Source organism: Rattus norvegicus, chromosome 1 (assembly GCF_036323735.1).
Source record: "Rattus norvegicus strain BN/NHsdMcwi chromosome 1, GRCr8, whole genome shotgun sequence".
Taxonomy (NCBI): domain Eukaryota; kingdom Metazoa; phylum Chordata; class Mammalia; order Rodentia; family Muridae; genus Rattus; species Rattus norvegicus.
Genome location: NC_086019.1, coordinates 262,104,079 through 262,122,289, shown reverse-complemented (window position 1 = coordinate 262,122,289; position 18,211 = coordinate 262,104,079). Strand labels below are relative to the sequence as shown.

The window sequence follows — 18,211 nt, the reverse complement described above, 5'->3', positions numbered from 1 at the left end:
TTCTGTATCTTACCCAATGCCCAGCACCTGACTATGCATAGTACTCAGAACTCATAAAATCAGTATGACAATAAGTAAAACCGCCTTCGGAAACTCACGGAGGGGCTAGAGAGGCAGCTCAGTAGCTACGAGTATTGGCTGCTTTTGCTGAGGACAGGGTTTTGTTCCTACCTGACAGTTGACAACGGTCCATGACTCTAGTTTAATGGACCCAACCCCCTCTTATAGCCCTCCCTGAACACCAGGAGTACATGTGATACAAGACACGCATACCAGCAAAATATTCATACGCATATAATAGAAACAAATCATTTAAAAATTATGGAATTGTATATTTTTAAAAAGTGAGGCTTGCTGTATAAACCAACCTACATCCCCATAAGCTTTGTAAGACATTTTCAAACTCCTGAAGACATAACCCTTCCAGGTTACCTTCTTGGCCTCTTTTTCAACTCCCATCTGAAACAGACACCCGGTGAACTCTGGGAGAGTCTGCAAGATCAGCTCAGTACAAGGCCTCAGGGGAAGGGGGGTAGGAAGGTAGGGGTGGGGGGGGGGTGGGGTGGGGGATGGGGAGGTGGGGGTGGGAGGTTGGGGTAGCCAACTGCATTCCAAACAGCCTGCTCTGCCTCTGCCCTTCTGGGACAGGGACACAGAGCCTCTGTGGTATTTGGATGGTGAAAAAGAACAGCATCAAAGTTCCAGGCCAGTACTAGCCCTTCCTCTTGTCAGCATGAGCTCTGCCCTCGAGTTGGGCAATGGGATCTGGACCCTGCAAAGTCATGCTGTCTGTGTGCGAGAGAGTAGCCCTCCTGAGTAGAGCCTGTACTTTGTACAGCTGGCCCAGTTAGGGACTTATGGGCTGATTCTCTGCCCCTGGGCCTGTACCTGAGGATGGATTCTGGCAAACAACTTTAACTCCCACAGCTCTTAACACCATCAGAACTCTCAGTGCTAGTGACCTACAAACAACGATCCAGGCCAGTGGTTCTTAAACCCAAGTCACCTGATGAGTGTATTTCTAAACGTCTTTCCCTGGTGCCCACTTGTTCCTTGGGATTCTAGTGGGAGTGGTCTGGGTACACTCCAGGCATACATGTTAAGAAATGATGACATGGACTAGGAAGGTAACTTAGTGAATTTCTTGTCACGCAAACATAGAGACTGGAGTTCGGATTCCTAGCACCAACGTAAGAAGCCAGCGGTATGTATATATTATCTGGAATGAGCACGTAGTATTGGATAAGCCATTGGTGTGATCTCTGGAAGACTATTTCTCTACTCAGCACTTCTCGGGGGCCTGCAGTTCTTTGCGTAGATGAGTCTTCCAGAGCTGCCCGCATCGCAGTTAGCATGTCTGCTGGTGTTGTTCAGCTCATGTTTAGGTAGTCAGAGCAGGTTGTACATATGTACATATGTAGTTAGGAAAATATAGGGACACACACACACACACACACACACACAGCACTGCCACCAATCAATGAATAAAGACGCTATGAGTTTGAGAGAGCAAAGAGGGTTATATGCGAGGGTTTGGATTGGAGGGAGTAAAGGGAAGGAGAAAATAATGTAATTATAGTCTCAAAAACGGAAGAAATTATTTTTAAAAAGAGATATCATGGAGTGTAGACGTATCACCATTTGGAGGGAGAGGCAGAGGCAGGAGGATCTCTGTGAGTTCGTGGCCAACCTGGTCCACATAGTAAGTTCCAGTGAGCCCCTGTCTGTCTTAAGCAAACAGACACCGAGTACAGCATCAGCCCCTGGAATCCTGGTTTGGGGAGATGGAGCTAGGACTCTGGGGACTTGCTGGCCAGCCATTCCAGCAGAATTAGTGAAGTCCAGTGAGACATCCTGTCTCAGACAATAAGACAGAAAAAATGGTTGAGGAAGACCCCGGCATCAAACTCTGGCCCCCACGAGTGTGTATACAAATCATGAATAGAATAAACAAACTAAGGACAAGAGATTGCCTGTCTATTCACTGGGAGCACCCAATTCACCAAGCGGTTGAGTGACTAAGAGTGGAGCTCGCAGGTTCAAAGCTCACCTCCACCTCTTCTCCTGGAGTCTTAGACAGTTCATGTAACCGCTCCACAGTGCATTTATTCCAGGAAGTAAGATCAAATGAACTAACCCTTATAGAGCTCTTACAGTAAGTGCCCGTGAGCATTAGATAAATGTCATTATCCTTCTGTTCGGATCAATAAAGACTGAAGGGAATATTGCAAACCACGAACTTCAAAGAGCTTTTCATTTAAAGCTCGGATATCTCTAAAGATGTGAAATGGTGATGGGGGAAATGTAACTGCTTTGTGCAACGCCAGCCTCTCTCTACATTCCAAGGAGCTTTGTCCTATTCACATGTGAAGATAAAACTGAAGAAATTATATATAATGGGCTTAACTGTACCCCATTTTGATTGATTAGTGAGCCAATGACAACTCACATATATAAGCCAGATCATCTTTATAAGTTATCCTTACTCTCCGGTGATTCTTAAACAAAACTGCAAACCGGAATCACATGTACAGCCTTTGGAAAGCACACCGCTGGCTTGGTAAGAGATTAGGGAGGCCAGAGGATCTGTTTGAAGTTCCCTTCGTGCTTTGGCTGTACACTGTAGGAAGAGAAGTGGCCCCTTCAGATAAAAGCTACTATCGCTGACCTGTTCCAAAGATGTGTAAAATCAGTTGGGCACAGTGCGTGTTTGTAGTCCCAGCTATTTAGGGGGCTGAGGCAGAAAAGTTAGTGTAGTGCAGTAAGTAGTTTTGAGGCCAGCCTGTGAAACACGGAAACCGTGTCTTCAAAACAAACAACCCTAACCACCACCACCACCACACACAAAACTCTTAAGAATCAGGGACCAATCATGTCAAATAACTTGGCCAAATTCATTTAGCAAATCACTTGCAGAGGAAGGAGTTGGAATTTGACTTGGTACACTTAGAAGAACAAAACAACCCCCCCCAAAAAAACCCCAAAACAACCAAATTGCACAGAACACAGGCAGATTTCTTGTCACCATTCCTTAAAGGATGCAGTATACTCAATTGATTGTATTGTATTAGCTATGATGGCCGATCCAAAAATGATGTAAAATGAATGGAAGATGTGTGTAGTTCATATGCAAATATTACACAATCATCTGCACAGGGCTTGCGTACCTGTGGACCTTGGAACCGGAGGGCATCCCTTGCCGATAGCCAGGGACAGCTGTGACTACAAGGGTAATAGTCTTTCCATTACAGTTTATAGAGTGCAAATTATTTGTACAGGCCAAGATAAATATTGTGGATTTCTTCCTCCGTATTGTTTATGAAATAATAGGGTGGCTAAATAGCAAGGAGCGTTAGATCGGAACTACTGGTTGGGGATTCTGAACTCCTCTCAGAGTCTACCCGCTATCCTTCGGTACATGCATCGCTCCTGACTGAGTATTGCTATCAAGTCCTGGGAATTATAGGGGGTTTCTTCCGGAGCCCGGATCAGACCCCTGTGGGGTCATGTATTTGAAGACTTGTCACTCATTCTGAGAGCAAAAGAACCTTTAAGGACCATAGTTTCATCGTGAGTAACATCAAGATAAACTGGCATATGCAACTGGGGAATTGAGGCTCCCATTGGACCACGAATCAATGGCTACTATCCTGTAACACAAAGCACCAAGGCGTGAGTAAGATGAATGTCCGAAGGCCGCTTAGATGCTCTAAGGCATTCAGATCACCTGTGGGTTTGAATCCTAAAATATGTGTAACCTATAAAGTCCCTTAGGACCCATTTTCCTGAGTGTATTATCGGAGAAGAAGACCTGTCGAATTAAAGTCCACCATGGACAGATGGGGTGGGACAGTGCCTAGGGCTCTCGAGATTATTCTGTTGAACCTGAGCCATGGAGTCAAATTAGGACAGTGTCCTGTCACAGTCACAAAGGCCTGGCAGGCTGGAATTCTTGCCCGAGGGCCCTCACACACCACCGGCCTTCTGCTCATGAAGCAGCTGAGTGGCACCACTGGCTGCTTCCCTTTCAGATTCCCTGCTGGTCATGTCCCCAATATCTCACCTTTGCATTCTCCTCTGGGTTCTGCAAAAGTACTGTTTCTCTTCCTTTTGAAAGCTCTCTTCTAATCAGATAGCTCCTGCTGGCACGAGATGGCTGAGGCATCCCTTTCAGCGGATCCAGGCCTATGCTGTATTACCTTGGCAACAAGATTTAGAGGCAGAGCCCTGGCCTTGAGCTTGTCAAAGTCTCCAACCAGGAGGCCTCAGCACATCTCACTCACCAGCACACCAAGTTGTCATGCCAACCATTAGCAATGAAAACCCATCTCTCTCTTCTAGGGTTTTAATTTAATAACTTTCCAAATTGGTTCCTTCTGTAATTCAATTGGCTTGGAAATGTAATATATGGAGTGTATGTGCACACGTGTGCATTTTCAACCAGTTGTTAATGGCCTTGCACTAAATGATGGAACATTGCGAAAGCAATTTGGGTCAAAAGTTCATCAAAAAGTAAAAAAAAAAAATTTTAAATTAAAATCAATAAAATAAGACTCAGCAACAAAATGAGCCTGAAATTTTGGAAATCTGGGCCAACTCGTAACCAAACAAACATTTTAAAGGTGACCTTTGCCCTCAGCTCTATGAGCACGACGTCTGTTGGCACAGCTGTGTCGAGGGCTTGATCCTGGAGTCGCTGGGTTCCTCTGCATATTTAGAAAACCTTTAGCAGTTTTGAATATGCAACCGACTTCAAGTTTTTAAAGGCACTCCTATGTTCAAATTTACATTTCATTTCCTTCATCATCAGAAAGCTGTGTAAGCGATTCACCGTCTTAGAGACTCTCTTGACCTCAGTGACATTCAAACAGGGATTGCATGGGATCCGGGAGCAAGAGGAACCAAGACTTGGAGCTCTCAGATGTACTTGGTATCTGTGTCCTTATGGGTTACTCAAGGGTTTGCTTATGTCGCTTCTTCTATAGCAACTGATTTCAGCTTATATTGTGTCTGACGCTCTGCCCTTCAGAATCCTCGGCCACTGAGACGTGTTTTTAGCAACCAGTATAAGAGGGCTAGTGACGTACAACCAACCGGTCAGCGGCCATCAGAAACACTTGAGTACCTCAGCAACTACTGGAGGCAAGTCGCTATTTTTATTATCTCAGTTTCTCTGAGGAAGAGGCAGCAGGCACTAGGACTGACGGATTAGAGACTGTCTGTAATGATTTCTGTGGTGTGTGTGTGTGTGTGTGTGTGTGTGTGGGGTGTGTGTGTGTGTGTGTGTGTGTGTGCGCGCGCGCGCATGCGTGTGTCTCTAAGGCAGTCTCCTGGACCCCAGACTGGATTCTAGTTCACTATGTAGGCAAGGATGATGTTGGACTTCTGATCCTCCCGTTCCCACAGGTGTGCATCACCACATCTGGTTTTATACGACACTGGGCATTGAACCCAGGGCTTTGTGCACTCTAGGCAAGCATTTTACCAACTGAGCTATGGTCTCTGCCTCCCCCCACCCCCAGTTCTTTAGTCCTAATAAGCTAAGTTTTCCACGGGAGCGCTTTCAGCAACAGTGGTCTAGTAGATAGTTTATGGCTGTAATGTAATATGTGCTCTGAGGAGAATAAATGGTTACCTAATGACTTACTGTGGTGCCGAGTTCAGTACAGGAAGAGAAGGCCATATCTGTGCTATGATAAGTTAGCCCCGAGGCCCATCAGGGCTGATGGAGATCTACATGGTCACGCCAGGAAGCTCTTGGTAAGCTAGAACTTCCTACCAGTCTCTTTCTGGTGGGCACAGTGGCCCTGGTGACTCTCAGCATCTGTGTTTAATACGTTTTTTTTTTTATTAAAAACAAGAACTGCTGTAGCTCCCCAGAAACTGAATTTGTGCACACGGATATTTCTTTTTTCTTCAGAGAGGAGAGTAAAACATTTATTTTCAACATCGCAATCAATCTCCCTCTCGGGGATGAGCCTTGCTGCATGAAAGACAGCGGTGAGATGAGTGGCTTGCCGAACGGGAAATCTTATTTGCTCGGATTCCGTCTAGTCTTGTACAAACAGGCTCTATGTGTGGAGGCAAAGGTAAGCTCTAAAGAGAGGTCGTTTTCAAAACAAGGCCGACTCCGTGGGAACGGCCGCTGCGCGTGAGCAGATCAAGCCAGGAGGGGACACAAATGCACTAGCACGCTCGGCTGTGCAATGCACACTTTGCACGTATCTACTCTGTGTCAGACACTGTGCCACCTTGGAGGAGAAGATTATGCAAAGTCAAACCGCATTACCTTCATTTTTTAAATTGCCGTATTTTTTACTCTTCTGTTGCTGGGATAAAATATCACGAGCAAAAGCAGCTGAAGAAAGAAAAGCTTCATTTTAGCTTATGGCTCCAGAGGGAGAGAATTTTCATGGTGGGGAGGGCATGGCATGGTAGCAGGAGCAGGAAGGAGGGAGGGAGGGGGGAAGAGGGGAGAGAGAGAAAGAGAGAGAGAGAGAGAGAGAGAGGGAGAGAGAGAGAGAGAGAGAGAGCACAGGAAGCAGGAGGTGGGGTGCGATTATACAGTTCTAAGCCTGACCTCAGTGCTACAATTCCTCCAGCAAGGCTCACATCTTAAAGGTTCCATTACCTTCCCAAAGAGCACCGGTCGGAGGCCAAGTGATCAAATATATAAGCCAATGGGAGAGCATTTATCATTCAAACTGCCACAATTACATCTATCCATCTATCCATCTATCTATCCATCTATCATCTATCTATCTATCATCCATCTATCACCTATCTATCCATCCATCCATCTATCCATCATCTATCTATCTATCCATCCATCCATCCATCTATCCATCTATCATCTATCTATCCATCCATCCATCTATCCATTATCTATCTATCTATCTATCTATCTATCTATCTATCTATCTATCTATCTATTCATCCATCCATCTATCCATCTATTATCTATCTATCCATCCATCTATCTATCCATTATCTATCTATCTATCTATCTATCTATCTATCTATCATCTAGTGTGTGTGCGTGCGTGTGTGTGCATGCGTGTGTGTGTGTGTACTTGTGTGTAGCACTCAGAGGAAGACTTCTGGGAGTTGCTTCTCTCCCTCCACCCTGTGGGACTTGGGGATAGCACTCCAGAGTGGGAGCAAGTGCTTTAACCTGCTAAGGCATTTTTGCTGGGCCAAATCTGACTAAATTAATGCCGTGATAATTCAAGCAGATGGTGACTGGTATCAATTTCATTAGCTGTGAAAGAAGGATTTGTTGTGCCAATTAAGAGACCAACACTTTTTTCTTTCATTTAATTTTTTATTTTTGAGGCCCATGGAGGTCAGAAGAGGGCATAAGATTCCCTGGAACTTGAGTTAAGGATGGTCGTGACTCACCATGTGGACATTGGGAACTGTAAGAGCAGCAGGAGCTCTAATTGGTGAGCCATCTCTCTAGCCCTGTGTGTGTGTGTGTGTGTGTGTGTGTGTGTGTGTGTGTGCATGTGTGTGTGTGTGTGCGTGTGTGTGTGTGCGTGTGTGTATGTAAGTGTGTGTGTGTATTTAAGTGTGTGTATGTGTGTGTATGTAAGTGTGTGTGTATGTGTGTATATGTGTGTGTGCATGTGTGTGTATGTGTGTGTGCATGTGTGTGTATGTGTGTATGTGTGTGTGCATGTGTGTGTATGTAAGTGTGTGTGTGCATGTGTGTGTATGTAAGTGTGTGTGTGCATGTGTGTATGTGTGTGTATGTGTATGTGTGTGCATGTGTGTGTATGTAAATGTGTGTGTATGTGTGTGCGTGTATGTGTGTGTGTGTGCATGTGTGTGTGTAATTTTTTAAAAGCTTCTTGAGAGAATAAATGGTTTTCAGGAACCCTCAAGTGCTTCTGAAAGGTATATGAGGATCTTATCAACAAGAACACTAATGGATTAATGACGCTGTTTGTTGGGTTAACTCAAAAAATTCTTTCATATGAAATGTGATAATTTAGATTGCATCCTGAATAAAATGAGTTTAGTCAATGATAGTACCAAGGTTGACTTTTTGTCATGACAGATAAACCATGTTAGTGTTAACATGTCAACATTTAAAAAAAAGGTCATATGGGGAACTCTGTTACCTTTGTAACTTTTTTTTTTTTTTTTTGGTTCTTTTTTTCGGAGCTGTGGACTGAACCCAGGGCCTTGCGCTTCCTAGGCAATCGCTCTACCACTGAGCTAAATCCCCAACCCCCTTTGTAACTTTCTGTAGATTAAAATCATTCTAAAATGACAATAAAAAAGGCTTATTGAAATAATTCTCACACCTTTCTAAGGTCAAGTTCTCTCAGAACCCCGAGTGACAATTGAAGCTGTTTATTGCCTGAGACTCCTGTTGGCACAATTGCCCTACACGTGTGTCACAATAGGATAGAAAGTAGGCATGGCTATTATCTTCATAACCATTATCTTCGCAGTTCTCACCGTGGCTCCGTGCGACTAAGCGACTCGTCCACAGATGCGCTGATGCGAGCTGCCAGAGGCAGACCTGACAGGGACTGTCTCACCTCAGAGCCTGGGCGCTCAGGGCTCCCCCAGTCACTGTCTGCCTTGCCTCTCTGAGCCTTCATTTCTTTTGGTGGGGAGCTTCGCTCGCTCAGATCGACACCCGACTTTCAGCGGAATCGATGAGCCGTGAGAACTGGACTGTTTGCGTGAGCTAGAGAGAGGGCTCAGTGGTTGGGAGCACTGGCTGCTCTTGTAGAGACCTGAGTTGGATTCCCAGCGCTTGTGACTTAACTCCAGCACCAGAGGATCTGACGTCTTGCCTCCATAGGCTCCTGAACTCATGTGTACATGTCCAACATAATACATAACTCAAACTAAAGATGAACCTTGAAGAGGAAGAGGAGAAAGAGACAGAAGGACAGAGAGAGCTCTCCTTCCGAAGAGCGTGGCGCACTTCAAGCTCTCAGCCACAGGCCATTCTCCTGGGCTCCTGTCCTCTTCACCCATCGTGTGCTAACTGCTCAGCTTGGGTGTTAGGTCTGATGACCAATCTTGCTCAGCACCACCCAGTGGGCTCTCCCCTCAAGAGCTTACTCGTTACGAGTAGCGCACTGCATCATGGGGCAAGCATGGGACATTGGCTCAGAGTCCAGAAAGTCACCTCCATCTGCAGATGGAATTATACGGCAGTTATGGGACTTCTGTATCAGGGCACTTGGGGGATTTGAAGACACACTAAGTGATAGTGATAATATTTAGATAATTTCTAATAACCTGAAGAGTGTGGACACACACACACAATCACACGATCACACAAATACACACATATTGGGTAGCTGCAAACCAGAACCCTCAAAGGGATTTAATTTTTTCCAGTCTATGAAATCTGAATAATACATGTCTCCACATCCTCGCCAGCATCTGCTGTCACCTGAGTGTTTGGTCTTAGCCATTCTGACTGATGTGAGGTGGAATCTCAGGGTTGTTTTAATTTGCATTTCCCTGATGACTAAGGATGTTGAACATGTCTTTAGGTGCTTCTCAGCCATTCGGCATTCCTCAGCTGAGAATTCTTTGTTTAGCTCTGTACCCCATTTTTAATAGGGTTATTTGGCTCTCTAGAGTCTTTGTATATATTGGATATTAGCCCTCTATCAGGTGTAGGATTGATAAAGATCTTTTCCCAATCTGTTGGTTGCCATTTTGTCCTAATGACAGTGTCCTTTGCCTTACAGAAGCTTTGCAGTGTTATGAGATGCCATTTGTTGATTCTGGCATTTTCTTAATTAGTGATTGAAGTGAGAGAACCCAGTCCACTGTGGGTGGTGCTATCCCAGCCAGGCGATCCTGGTTTCTATAAGAAAGCAGGCTGACCAAGCTGAGGGGAGCAAACCAGTAAGCAGCATCCCTCCATGACGTCTGCTTCAGCTCCTGTGTCCGAGTTTTCTGCCCTGTTTGAGCTCCCATCCTGATTTCCTTCAGTGATGAACAGTGACATAGAAGCGTAAGCCAAATAAACCCTTTCCTCTCCAATGTGCTCTTTGGTCATGGCGTTTCATCACAGCAGTAGAAACCCTAACTGGGACAGTGACACTATCTCAAAAAAAAAAAAAAAAAAGAAAGAAAGAAAGAAAGAAAGAAAAGAAAAAAAAAGTTAAAAGAAGAGGAGGAGTTAGAGAGGTTCCTCACTGAGTAGTGGCACTTACTGGAGCTGAGCGCTGTGGCACTGGGGAGGTAGGAGGATCTCTGTAAGTCCAAGAGCAGTCCAGTCTGTCTACATAGTGACAAAATAGCCATGGCTGTAGAGTAAGACCTGTCTTGGAAAAAAAAAAGAACTTGCTGCTCTTCTAAGATATGGGTTTAGTTTCCAGCATCTTCATCAGATGGTTCACAACCAGCTGTAACCCCATAAGGACAACAATGCCAACCAACCATAGCTTCCAGGGACTAAACCACTACCCAAAGAGTACACATGAGCAGACCCAGGGCTCCAGCTGCATGTGTAGCCGAGGATGGCCTTGTTGGGCACCAATGGGAGGAGAAATCCTTGGTCCTGCCAATGCTGGACCCCCAGTGTAGGGGAATGTCTGGGGAGGGAGGTGAGAAGGGGTGTGGTCAGGGAGGGGATACATCCTTACAGAAGAAGGGGAGCGGGATGGGCTAGGGGGCTTATGTCTGGGAAACTGGGAAAGGGAATATCATTTGAAATGTAAATAAAAATATGCAATTAAAAAGAAAGAAAGAAAGAAAATGCCAGTTGAGGTTTTTGCCTTTTAGATAACTCTAGCTTTTGTCAGATTGACATAAAACTGGCCATTACAGTCCTGCAAAGGTTAGGATGGCCTCGAACTTTTTTCTTGTAGCCAAATACAGTCTTGGACTTATAATCCTCCTGCCCCTACCTCCAAAATATTGTGATTACGGGCACATGCCGCCATGCTTGGTTTATGTCATGCTGGAGAGTCAAATGAAGAAACCAGGACTGATAAGCACACAGGCCTTCATGAAAGAAATGATGTCTGGGCACCTGGAAGGTCAAGGTAAAACACCCGGTGATCTCGTGCTGTTCTATTAGGAGCCAGCCTCCACCTGAATGCCCCCCAAATCTGGAGAATTGTTTAGACCTACCCTGGGCTTTGCCTCTCACTGAACAGAACTCATCCCTATTTAAAAAAAAAAAAAAGGCCCCGTGTACTTTCATTCTCCAGTAATAGAATCTATCCACTGCTTATGACAAATCCTTTCTCTAGATCTCAGCTCTGTTTATCAGCCAATAGAATTCATTCTCATCGCAAAGGTCACAGGTGCTTTGCGTCCTTGCTTGGAAGTTTCCATGTGGCTACCCGCAAACCTTGGTTGTGAGGATTATCAAGTGGAAAAGGTTTCCCAAAGCTTTACAGTGCTTAAATGTGTAAGAAGGATAAACCACAGCTCAGACTCTCTAGAGGTTTTGATCCAGTCTGACCGACCGAGTCAGGCTGTGTCCAGTTTTCATTCTCACCCCTTTGTGGTTTGTTCTCTGCTGGTGGTGAACCCTGGAGGGACCCCACAACAAAAGCAGGGCCTCACGCATGTTAAACAAAACTCTAGTCACCCACCTACATACAGACCTTGAAGCTTTCTTGAAACTAGGTACTGTGTGCTCCAATACCAAAGCGAGCAGAGATTCTTAGTGACAAAACCTGTTGGGCAAGCAAAGGAGGAGGAGGAGGAAGAGGAGGAGGAGGAAGTGAAGGAGGAGGAAGTGAAGGAGGAAGAAGTGGAGGAGGAGGAAGAGATCTTCTGGAGCTAAAGCAATGGCTCAGCTGTTAAGAGCATTGGCTGCTCTTGCAAGGACCCGAGTTCAATTCCTAACACCCACATGGCAGCTCAGCTCACAACCACCTGTAACTCCAGTTTCAGGGAACCTGACACCCTCTTCTGACCAACACAGGGCTACACATGCATACATGCAGGCAAAACACCCACAAAAGAAAAGTAAATCTTCTCCTTCTCATCATCCTTCCTTTACAAAAAAGTCTTAAAAGGTGGAAGCATCATTCAGGCTGTAAAACTCAGCACTCGACAGCACAGCCTGTCAAAACTAAAACAAAGGCCTAATCCATCAAGGCCCATAGTTACGGGAAAGTCTCTGAATGTACTAACCTTGCCTATTGGCTTCTGCAGTTCTGCTTCTGGCTAACTGTTCTTGTTAACTGAATTATGTCAAATCAGGGGCAGTATACAGGCATTCAACTGGCTTGCCCTCAAGGACCTAGCAATTGCTTAAGACATGACCCGTGAGTACTGCATATAAAAGGACCTGCCTGTCACTCAGCAGCGTTCTCTCTCTCTCTCTCTCTCTCTCTCTCTCTCTCTCTCTCTCTCTCTCTCTCCCCTGCCCAACCCTTCCTGTTGTCCTCACTGCCCCTGCACTCCTCTTTCTTTCTGCTCCCCTCATCCCCTCATGCCTCTGCTCCCATCTGTCTGTCTGTCCGACTACATGCCCACTTGTTTGCATCTATCCCTCCCCAGGTCCTCACTCCTCTCCCTCCCCCTAATAACCCCAATATCACACCAGATCTGTTGCATGGTATAATTCCTCAGTTGCATATCTCGTCCTGGCCCCACTAAGGATACCGTCCTGGCCACACTATGTTTCATAACAATGGTTTTTCTGCTTAAAAGCTCACCCTAGAAAGGGTCAGTGTTACACCAGGATACCAAACACTCAGGGCAGTTGCTGGCTGGCTAATAAAGACTTTCGATTGGCTTAAACCCATGCTCAAGAAGTCTTCTCTGGTGAATGCCCCAAACGAAAGTTGTGTGAAAGATTCTTTTGAATCCTTTCTGTGTAATTTCTGAACACTATACATAAAGAGCTCAGCTATATTCTCTTAAGCCCTATTTCTTTCTCATAAACAGTAGTAGTCCAAGACTTGTAGTAGATGTCTGAAGGAAAGGGAGCTACTGGGCCCTGTAGACATTGTTTCCCCACACATGCAAACCAATGGTAATGTTGCCATCATTTAGAACGCACAAGAGAGTTTCAATAAAACTAACAATAGCAGGGTTGGGGATTTAGCTCAGTGGTAGCGCGCTTGCCTAGCAAGCACAAGGCCCTGGGTTCGGTCCCCAGCTCCGAAGGAAAAAAAAAAAAAACAACTAACAATAGCAGATGGGTTGTACTGTAATTGTGTGATCGCTCTCTCACATACTCTCTTTCCCTCTCTCCATGATATGAACACACCATGCAATATGGATCATGCTGGACAAATGAGTGGTTCCCTTCCTGGGCAGGGGAAGACAGAGCGGCGTCGCTTAAGACTCTGCCCTAATCTTCTGAATGGCAATTTAAAACTTATTCTATGCTTGAGATGCTGCTCCTGTGATTCTCACTGAAGTTCCTCCTCCAGTATCTTCAAAACACTCTTTCTTAAAGCTGTCTTTGTTAGGGTTTGATTGCAGTGAACAGACACCATGACCAAGGCAACTCTTTTATTTTATTGGACATTTTTTATTTACATTTCAAATGTTATTCACTTCCCTGGTTTCCCATCCATAAGGCCCCTATTCCATTCCCCTCCCCTTTTCCAAGGCAACTCTTATAAAGGACAACGTTTAACTAGGGCTGGCTTACAGGTTCAGAGGTTCAGTCCAGTAGGCGGGAGCATGGCAGCATCCAGGCAGGCATGGTGCAGGAGGAGCTGAGAGTTCTACATCTTTATCTGAAGGAAGCCAGGAACAGACTGGGCGTCCTCAGGCAGCTTGGAGGAGGGTCTCTAAGCCCATCCCCTCAGTGACACATTTCCCCAACAAGGCCACACCTACTCCCTTGACTGAGCAAATGCAAACCATCACACAAGCCAATAGATCCTCCCTTCCTTACTGCTCTTTGATTCTGTCTCAAGTAAACCCTGCTTGGTGGCACACATCTTTAATGTCTGCATTCTGAGGGTAGAAGCAGGAGAATATCTGTGAATTCCAGGCCAGCCTGGTCTACACAGGGAGTTCAGGTAGGGATCTTGCAGTGTAGTGCTTCTTTTGGTCTCTTCCTGAATGAATGAATGAATGAATGAATATTGCAGTCAGGCCTCAGAGACCCAAGCAGGTGCCATAAGGGTATTCCTGAGCAAAGCTGTAAGAGCTATGAACAGAGACGTTGGCTGATAAAGATTGTACTGTTTGTAATGTGAATTGGCCCATCACACACACCTTCTAGCCAAACAGGCAAAAATAAAATGTTCTAAAGTGAAATGCTACCTCCTACATAAAGAGTGGATTTTTTTTTAATTTATCTGCCTGTACACTCCTAGAGGTTTGATTAAAGACTTAGATATCAGTAACAGAACATGGGGAAAAGAACTGTTAGTTAGGTGGGAGAGACTTTCCCCATGGTCGATGAAGGAGTTAATGTATGTCTTGAATTTTGTACAGGGAATATTACATATTAAAATTCTAAAGTAAATACATTGAGCAATAACTCTCTAACAAACAGCACATGATACCTTTAGAAAGATGTAACTGGGGCTGGAGAGATGGCTCAGTGGTTAAGAGCACTGACTGCTCCTCCAGAGGTCCTGAGTTCAAATCCCAGCAACCACATGGTGGCTCACAACCATCTATAATGAGATCTGATTCCCTCTTCTGGTGTGCCTGAAGACCGTAACAGTGTATTTATAAAAAATAAATAAGTAAAAAAAAAAGATGTGGGGTTGGGGATTTAGCTCAGTGGTAGAGCGCTTGCCTAGAAAGCGCAAGGCCCTGGGTTCAGTCCCCAGCTCCGAAAAAAAGAACCAAAAAAAAAAAAAAAAAAAAAAAAAACATGTAACGGTGCCAAATGTGACTTTAATCCCAGCTCTTGGGAGGTAGAGGCAGGCTGACAGTTGGAGGACAGCCTGGTCTACAGAGTGGGTTCAAGGGCAGCCTGGGTTACACAGAGAAACCCTGTCTTGAAAACCAGGGGTGCGGGGGAGAAGAAGAAGGAAAGAAAGAGAGGGGGGAGGGAGGGAGGGAGGAAGGACGGAATGAAGGAAGAAGGAAGGAAGGAAGGAAGAAAGAGAAAAAGAAAGAAAAAGAAGAAGAAAAAGAAAAAGAAAAAGAAAAAGAAAAAGAAAAAACATTTCTGCAGCAGTAGACCACAAACAGGGAAGCCTGGCCTGCCTGGGACTGGTAGAAAAAGGAAGACCTGGGGCTGGGCAGTCCTCACCCTGATGGATGCTCTCTGGCTTGGCTGCAGTTCAGAATTATCTGGGTAGTTCATCAGGCTAGCATCTTTTGAGGACTGTGCCAAAATCGGAGTCTTGAACAAATGTCCCGGGGGTTCTGCTGCACCAGGAACTACTCTTTGAGAAACATGAATAGCTTGCCCAGCGTGCTCTTCCAGAATGAGGATGATGACTAAGTTTTAAGGATCTTGTGAGCCTTTCCTGAAAAAGAAGAAAAAGGGCCTCAGATCAGTGACAGTCAAGTCAAACAGAGCAGTCCCCTCCCCGGACACACCAGGGGTCAAACAGGATGTGTCTCCGATGGAGTCTGCTAATGCAAACAAGATCTGGGGGAGAAATAGCAATTTTTCCTTTTCATTCTGAACCTCAGTCAGCCGAGTTCCGGAAACAGTCCTGATTAGAGCATAATTGATTTGGGCCCAGAAAGCAGAGCAGCCGGGCCCACACCCCGCCTCCCCGCTCTGAGCAAGCTGTACGGCATCATCGGACTCTTCAGGCTTTAAAAACAACGCGACATCACACATGCTAACCTAAGGGAGGTTGTGCAGTGGTGATCGGATCGTGACAACTGCACAGTAGAGGGATGGTCGGGCATTTCTACCCAGCCCCCAACGAGAGCAAATACACACCAGGCTTTTTGTTGTTGTTATATAAACACTGGCTTTGGTCACACGGGCTCTGGGGTCTTTTGCCGGTCAGAAAATGTTGACTGTGTATTACTTTCAAAGTTGAATCACTTATTCTAGTTTAAACAAGGATTTTTAAACACTTTGCACACACCATAGAGCGGCTTTAATTCAAATTTATCAGGGATCGAGAAGACAAACCAAATAAACAAGAAAACCCCAATCTTCCGAGAAAGCGGAGAGGAAGTAGATGAAGCCAGTGAGGACTGGCTGCAGAGAGGCTTCTGGGACAGCGTGCTGGACGCTTTACTACTGTTGCGTTGGCTGAGTCGACGCCGCGCTGACTAGCAAGGGGGGTCATCAGCCAACCCGCACGAACTGGTTTGCTGAAACAGCTTTTAGCCTCACACCATCAGCTCTTCTCCCGAACCTAACGTTTGCTGAGCGCAGTCCTCACAATCTCGCTATCCAGAGCAGCGAGAGTACCGAACCAGCTGGGTCACCCACATCAATCGCTTTTGAGTTTCCAGGAAAACACTGATGTCTTGTCACGAAATACTCAGCTGTGGAATAAGTTATTGCTTGGCTCCAACTGGTTTTGTCTTGCGTGTGTTTTCTGTCTTGGTGTTCTTGGCAGACCCGGAACTGGTATCTCTCACGCCTTAAAAAATAACTGAGGGGTTCGTGAGATGACTCAGTGGGTAGAAATGGAGCTGCCGGACAAGGCCGCTGTTCAGTTCCTGTGTGCTAGCTAGCTTTGTATCAGCCTGACCCAAGCTAGGGCCGTTTCTCAGTTGAGAAAATGTCCTGTGAGCAAACTTCTGAGACAGGGGAGAGAGAGTCTCGTAATGTAGTCTTGGCTAGATTAGAACTCACTGTGAAGACCTAGCTGCACTGAACTCGTAGGATCCACATGCCTGTGCCTCCCAAGAGCTGGGATTAAAGGTGTGTGCCACCATGCCCGGTTCATGGTGCATTTTCTTGATTGACACGGATGTGGATGGGTCCATCCCACAGTGGATGGTGACACCTCTGAGTAGGTGATCCTGGATGGAATAAGAAACTAGGCTGAGCAAGCCAAGAGGAACATACCAGTAAGCAACAGTCTCTCATCATCCTGCCTCCAGGCTCCTGCCCTGCTGGAGTTCTTGCTCTGGCTCCCCTGGAAGATGGACTGTGTTGTGGAAGAATAAGAGAAAGTCTTTCTTCTCCCAGTTCTTATGGTCATAGTGTTTTATCACAGCAATAGAAAATCCAACAGAAATTGGTACCAGAAGTTGGGGTGTTGCTGTGACAGACCCACTGTGTTTAGGGAAGACCGTGGCATGTTTGGGGAGGACAGTTGCATATTTAGGGAAGACTGTGGCATGTTTAGGGAGGACCGTGGCATGTTTGGGGAGGACTGTGGCATGTTTGGGGAGAATGATGGAAGAACTTTGGACTGGGAAAGCCATTGAGTTTTCAGAGCTTAATGGAGTAAGAAAGTATTTAACTTGTTGGGTTTTTTTTTGTTTGTTTGTTTGTTTGTTTGATTTTTACAAGAAACTACAGTTGAGACCTCGGGTGTTTTGGAGAGACTTTGGATTTTGTTTCTGTTTTAGTATTTTTGAGACAGGGTCTAACTATACAATGTTTGCTATGTAGACCTGACTGTCCTCAAGCTAATAGAGATCCAACTGCCCCTGCCTCCTTAGCCAGGATAAAGGGGTGCCCCTGCGTAGCTGGCAGTACTCTAGGATTTCAGCCACCTATTTCTGACATACTGGTAAAGCTTAGATCACCGGGAATGGGCATCGTAATTACTAACCATCCGCACACCCTGCTCACTAACGTGAGGCTTAGATTTATCTATGTAGATTCCATTCTAGGAGCCAAGATATGGGTCAGAGCAATTAGGCGTATCGGCTACTCTCCTAGAGGACCCGAGCCTGGATCCCAGCACACATGTCAGGTGGCTTAGAAGAGCCTGTAGCTCCACTCCCAGAGGATCTGATACCCCCACACCCTCACCTCACAGCTCTAACACAAGTGGGTTTTAAAAACCATAAACACCTGACTACTATCGCACGTACAGTTAAAATTACTTTTTCAGCGTAAGCCGGCTTGCAGCCATTTGTGGAATTTTAATCTTACAGAGGGCTCTGACGGCAAAACCCAACCTTCTCTGTGGTGTTACACGAGCCGTGCACCCCTCTTCCCTCCTGAGCTTCCTTCAAAGGTGGGGGGCGGAGGGGGCTCAGAACCAGATCCGCACAAGTCCTTTCAAGCGCTTGGGGCTGAACTCATGTGTCAAAACCTCCTGGTTTTGGAGATGGGTTGGCTCCGCCATCTCTGTTGACTTTGGTCTGGGTGTTTACCCATGCGTTTGTCAGACCTCCAGTCGAT

General features: G+C 45.7%; 2 long non-coding RNA genes across 2 annotated transcripts in view; one reads left to right on the top strand and one right to left on the bottom strand.

Moving 5' to 3' along the window:
* The window catches only part of LOC134484107 (uncharacterized), a 33,332-nt gene extending 29,117 nt beyond the window's left edge, over positions 1–4,215 (bottom strand). The window contains exon 1 of the long non-coding RNA XR_010061452.1: positions 4,064–4,215. This is a non-coding gene — a long non-coding RNA (uncharacterized LOC134484107). The remainder of the gene's footprint in view (positions 1–4,063) is intronic.
* A 1,087-nt stretch (positions 4,216–5,302) lies between these two features.
* Positions 5,303–9,680, top strand: LOC108349045 (uncharacterized). Its single transcript, XR_001836395.3, has 3 exons — positions 5,303–6,089; positions 7,336–7,445; positions 8,463–9,680. It is a non-coding gene; the product is annotated as an uncharacterized LOC108349045 (long non-coding RNA).
* Positions 9,681–18,211: the final 8,531 nt, after the last annotated feature.